Raw genomic sequence first — 6,226 nt, 5'->3', positions numbered from 1 at the left:
ATATTTTAAAACATAAATTATTGTATATGAAAAAAAAAAGTATTGTGTACTAATTAACTCCATTTTATATTATAGTATATTAAATATTAACATATTTGCCATTAATTATTCATGAAAAATAAAACAAATAAAAAATTAATATCAACCCATCGTGTCTAAAATTGCTATTTATAAAAAGAATTGTTAGCGGTAATGGAGGCAGGGAGGACCAGACTAGAAAAATACGCATGGCTTCAATCTTTGGCCCCACGCTTTTGCTTCATCGGAACATAATTACTGCATATATTATTTATATCAATGTTTTTTCTACCACGATTTAAATATTCAATTGCACATGAGGTTGTTTTACATTTTTTTTTTTCTTTTTGGTTTTTTTCCTTTTTATTATTATTATTATTTTTTTTACTTTTATATCGTATTGATGATTTGTATATGTACGTATGTCGTTCCAAAGTTTAAAAAACGCGACTACAAAATTTTGTTTTTCTAATTAATTTACAAAATTCTTGCTTTTCTAAATTAAAAATTAAAATGATCGTTGAAAGAATAAAATCTTTAGCAAACTAAACATTAAATCTAAAAATAGTATTTGTATTTGTTGGAAAAATGATTCTTGGATAAAAACGTAGGAAATGTAATTATCAACTAGGAAATGTAATTATCAACTAGTAGGTAAACCCGTGACCACGGGTCCCGTTTTTTCTATTTTGAAGATGGTGTTGTTGTTAAGCCCATATTGTTACCAAGATTGTTATTGCAACTTACTTTCATTTCTTTATAATAATAACTAATGACAACAAACGGACACACGTATGAATACACTTTAATAGTGATGTGCATACACACATGATGGTTAGCTATCTATTTTTCAGTTAATAATGAACAAAATCCATCACTTTTTTAATTATAACAAAACTATACCACAAATTTTCCAGCAATAAAATTAAGAAAAATTATTACCATCCATCATGAAGCATACATTGAGAAACAATAAATGGAACTCTAGTATTTGGTTAATGTACTTCCCATTATGGCTCTTAATCTGTTTACAACTTTACATAAATAAAGTAAAAGGCTCAATTCCTTATCTAGCTGGGAACTATCTTAAATGTTAATAAATCAAACCCAAATACATAACATGCAAGTAAAGAAATAAATAAATAGACTTATGTAACAACGATGAGTATTTGGATGACACTTTTTATGAATTTTACTCATTCGGTGTTTGTGTAGAAACATCAGAGGTACCATGACCACACCTTAAAATTCAATCAAAAAAAATAGTAAGCCATTCAATAATATGAATAAAAGATGCTTCTATACGAAAACATATCAAGAGCCACATAGGAAACATTGCATAATAGTACAATTATAATGAAATGTTCTATATTAAAACATATATCATAGAGAAGCAAAAGTAACAACAAATAAAACCCTTTGTAGCTTATTGATCATAGTCCTTATCTTCCAACTCTGTAGTTGGACTTCGAGTTTCAGTTCCAAGAGTAGACAAAAAACTTTCATTCTTTTCCTGTTAGTTAAAATTCAAAACTTAATCTTACTAACACAAAATAAAATAAGAAAACAATACAAATCTAGTAGCATAATGTGAAGTTGGTGTAAATTGTTATTATCACCTTCATTCAACCTTAAACTGTCATGCAACTTAGACAATACTTGTTACAAGCTTTGATGTGATTGGTGTAATTGACAAAAAATACCCTTTTAGTAAAATAAGCAAGCTAATTAGTTAAAAAAAAGCATACTAATTGACAAAAATAACCCTTGACTAAAATATGAAGATAAACATCAAAGTACTTGTATTTTAAAATATTAGAAATTTGAATTGATAAAATCACACATGAACTTAATTTATTCATACTGTTATCAAACTTTCATCTTCAAATTAAATACCAGTCCATTAAGGAAGGTGACTTGACAGATAATCAAGAGAATGAATGTAAAAGGAACCACTTTTTGCTTCTAATTTAATCATAATAAAAAACACGAATACCCCTTTTTGAGTAAAGCTTAGATGAAGGATGTACATTTAGTAAAAAAAAGTCAGTAATTACCCTGAATCACCTGAAGTAGAATCTGTGGTGATGATTTTTGGTTTTGATATCCGAAGGAGGACGAAATGAATTTATAATACACAATGGCTTCAAGATTCTGTATACCACTATACCCCATTTGTCTTTTTTTTTTTTTTTTTTTTTTTTTTCAGTCTATAAAACCTAATATTATGCACAAGTATGAAAAGGGCATCCCTTTGCATTTCTTGATGTCAAAGATCTCCAAACCATATGTTATTTGCTGAAAACAGGGAATAAATCCACAACATAATAGCTTAATAAAGTAGCGTGTACCTCAATTTTGTATTCACTGTCAACTTCTTCTTCTTTAGAGTTTGAGAAAATTAGTGCATTTTTCCCTAAGTTCGTCTCCATTCCAATTCAATGCATTCATCCACTTTCACCATCTCCACCATTCCCACCTTCTACCACCACAACCCATCAACCTAATACCTCCACCGTCACCACCAAAAACACCACCCATTGCCGCCTGAATCCATTGTCACCAGGAAGACCTATTGCCACTAGATCAAATTTTCAGAAGAATACTCAGGGAAAAACCATGGAAAATATTACATCTGATAAACTACTTTCAGGTGAGTGTTAATATAAAAATAAAAAATACAAGATAAAATGGAATTAAAACAAATCCGCAATATGGATAAACAAAAGAATACAATAGCTATACGTGGTTGTGGAGAGTAAGATCATAGGAAATACCTTTAACAATATCAATAATTTTCAAGAAATCTCCCAAACTGATCAAATCTGTTAATCTCAATTTCTTTCTTCTCGATCCTGAAGCATCCAACATCAACCCAACCGCCAATTTTCATAGACTTGATATTAAAAACTTCAAGTTGGGCTTGGATTTGGATTCAAAGACTAAAGCACCTTCACCACATCTTTAATTTCTAGTTTGTTAAATAACAAACAAAGAAATCTTCAATTTATGATTTCTTCGATAACAACCAAAAACAATCTGATGGCAGTGGAGAGGGCATCGAAAACACCAACAGAGCAAACCATCTCCCAATCCCTAAATCATGAACAACAAAAGCAACAGATTATAAAATATTAGGGCTCACATGAAGAACCGAAGTCTTCAACTCCAAAAATCTGTGTAAACAATTAGGCATCTAATAAGGAATATTTAAAATCGAGAGTAATTTTCAAGAGTGTTCATGAAAATTCTAGTGGACATATGCTTTTATTTGAAAATTGTTATGCATCATTGTTCTTGGGAAAAATAGACAATCAATTTCGCCTTTATCGAATAATTCCTTATCTTCATTGCAGTTACGGTTATATTGGTTCCCCAATTTTGCTTAACAGGAATTAAAATTGTCCAACATCTCCACCGCTCCATGTAAATTTTCACCGACAACGGCATCTCCGGCGGAAGTAAATCCGATGCATCTTCGTATTCTTGACAACAACCACCATTTATTGATATTTTTGCACAAATTTAGAAAGATTGGAGGAAACGTCAAACCCATAGAGTTGAAGACATCACACAAAATACCAGAAGGAAGAGCAATTGAACAAAATATCATAGTGAAATGGAAACAATATACAACATACCCAGGCCATATGGAGTATAGCCAAGTGGTAATGCATCGATTTTTGGTAACGGCATGCAAACCAAATAGCAACAGAGCACAGGCGGTTGGTGGCGAACATTTTGGTGGCAGTAATAAAATGCAGACGGTTGTTGACCACAGACAGCGAAATACTAATTCTTGGATGGGATGTTGTCGGAAACTCAAACCAAAAGAGTCGGAGTCGAAGAAAAGAGTCCAAAGAATTTGAAAAGTGATGGCGGTGGGATTTTGGATTGGGAAGTAAAATGGTGAAAACATAGAAGGACGAAAGAGTAAATATGTTCAAAAGGACGTGATGAAAATCTGAAAGTCGTGAAGTTTACTATTCACAGACGTGTTAGGTTTTAATATATGTATATAATACTGTTGCCAGTGTATTGTGTATCTTTCTTTTCACGATTTGGGTTTACACGCGGATATGTCAATCCGTGAGTTGATCCATGGGTCATCCTTTGACCAGAGTATAAAAGTGTGGTGCAACTTTCATTTGGACGATTATGCTCTCATTTTCATCTAAGATATTTTGTAATCTCTCTAGTTCTAGTTTAGTATTTCTTGTGTATTTAATGTTTGGTCTCTTCTTGATATTACATTCTTATCTTTGAGTGTGAGTGTTTAATTATAGTGAGCTTGCTTTTGTAAAAGTAGTGTGTACAAACGATCCGGTTTATAATGAATAAACGTATCATGTTGAAAAGCTCTTGAATTTATAGTTTCTTTTCATGGTATCAAATCATAACAAAGGTTAAAATATTTTTCCCTTATGTTTTTTTTCATATCGATTATTTTTTTCCTTGCTTCAACCATATAGATTTGTTATTGATAGTGTCAAATCTAGGGTTTCGTTTTTGGTTTCTTCTGGATTGTACACCATGTGTGTAATTCTAGGGCTTCTGCCTCGACTATCATTGTTGTTAAGTACTCTGTTGAAAGATCTTTATGCTCAAGGATTATTATCAAATTATATTTTCTAATAACATATCATCCTATAGGGTCACACCATATAACAAGTAAACACTAATTGTTTATTTATTAAGTAATATGATTATTACTATATTAAATGATCATTTATACTTAATTGGGAAATTATTGTTTTTGAGAAATTAATAATTAAATGTATCAAAAGTAGTTACATTTAATAACATGGTATGATTTAAATGTTATGTAGAATAATTTGGACTTGTAGTAGACCATTCCAACATGTTATGTACATGTAATAATAGAGGTGATGTGGATTCCACTCACTCTTGTTTCTCTCATGAAAACTATCCATAAGTACATGTTATGGTTAGTTGTTACTTCTTTGACTTTACTTCTCATACCATAAGTTGATTGCAAGTCATAAACTTAATAAATAAAAGTATGAGATTTTATTTATATGTAATAGTATCTAAGGAAGAGAGAGGATGAAAACTAGTAATTTTTTCTACCTTATTTTTATGTAAAAGTCGGGAACACCTTTTCCCTTTCTCTCCATCCCCTTGCAAAGTTTTTTGATAGTTTTTGGTGTTTGAGTTTGTTCTTCTTAAAAAGGCTTATTTTCTATAAGACTTAAAGGCTTAAGATCAAGTCCACACAAGTGAATGACTAATAGTGGCTTTGGTGACTTATTGGGTGGATACATACAAAGAACTCCTTGCTTGGATCATTTCATTCTCCATCAACTATCAAGCCTCCCTTTGAGAACTTATAGTGTTACACCTTATTTTTCACCTTTTGGTAGGATTCAATATAAACCGTCGTTTATAAAATTTGAAATAGAAATATATTACTTTTAGGCCAAAGTAATCATCATAAGCACGTAGGAAACGTCGATACGATTTCCATAGATATATATAGAAAACTTAAAATTGACTCTGTATGGAGCAGTTATGCTTTTCGAAGTTTCGCAATTAAACCAAAAACAACTTTGCGTATCATAAAAAGTAAATTTAAGATAGGTTGCTTATTAGCCTAAGAAATCTAAATGAGAGTTTTAGTAGATGTAAAACAGAGAGTGTGCATATAAAGAACCTCCAAATCTGACTTCATATGAGGAAGCTAAGATTTTTAGAAGTTATGGTATAATAGTGCATGACACAGAAACCGAAATCAAGATCGATTGATTGTTAGCCAAAACAATCTAAATGAGAGTTGAAGATCTCGTAGATACAATTCCGTCGATATAAAGATAGTTGAGAACAGATGTCGTATAAGAGAGTTATGATTTTTATATGGGCTTTAACAATCTAAGTCTATTAAAAATATAACTATAAAAATAAAGTTAGAAATAGCCAACGTAGTCTAAACCAAAGTTACGGATATTGTGCATAGCTACATGTAGATACAAAGAACCTAAAAAACGGAATTTATATGAAGAAGATACGAAATTTTGAGGTTTCTAGTGGACGCGTCACGAACATATGCACAACACACGCACTTCTAGAACCAACCACATGGCACCAACAGAAAAAAGACGTGTTTTAAGGAGGGTAGCCGACTAGAGCCAGGGTGCGGTGCGCGCCTGGTTTGTGCACGACACGCCTCCTTGAATTTCAACTATAAATG

The 6,226-nt window shown here is 31.4% G+C and overlaps 1 long non-coding RNA gene across 2 annotated transcripts; it reads right to left on the bottom strand.

The window, feature by feature from the left end:
* Window positions 1-1,347: 1,347 nt before the first annotated feature.
* On the bottom strand, window positions 1,348-3,980 carry LOC145031835 (uncharacterized). Of its 2 annotated transcripts, XR_013677042.1 has the most exons (4): window positions 3,660-3,980; window positions 2,796-3,114; window positions 2,370-2,599; window positions 1,348-1,531 (listed from the first exon to the last, which is right to left on the bottom strand). It is a non-coding gene; the product is annotated as an uncharacterized LOC145031835 (long non-coding RNA). The 2 variants fall into 2 exon arrangements; XR_013677041.1 differs by having other exon boundaries at window positions 1,348-2,599.
* Window positions 3,981-6,226: the final 2,246 nt, after the last annotated feature.

The sequence above is a fragment of the Lactuca saligna genome, chromosome 2, assembly GCF_052625555.1.
Source record: "Lactuca saligna cultivar CGN05327 chromosome 2, ASM5262555v1, whole genome shotgun sequence".
Taxonomy (NCBI): domain Eukaryota; kingdom Viridiplantae; phylum Streptophyta; class Magnoliopsida; order Asterales; family Asteraceae; genus Lactuca; species Lactuca saligna.
Note: the sequence above shows the minus strand (reverse complement) of the source record. Positions and strands in the feature narration are given on the sequence as shown.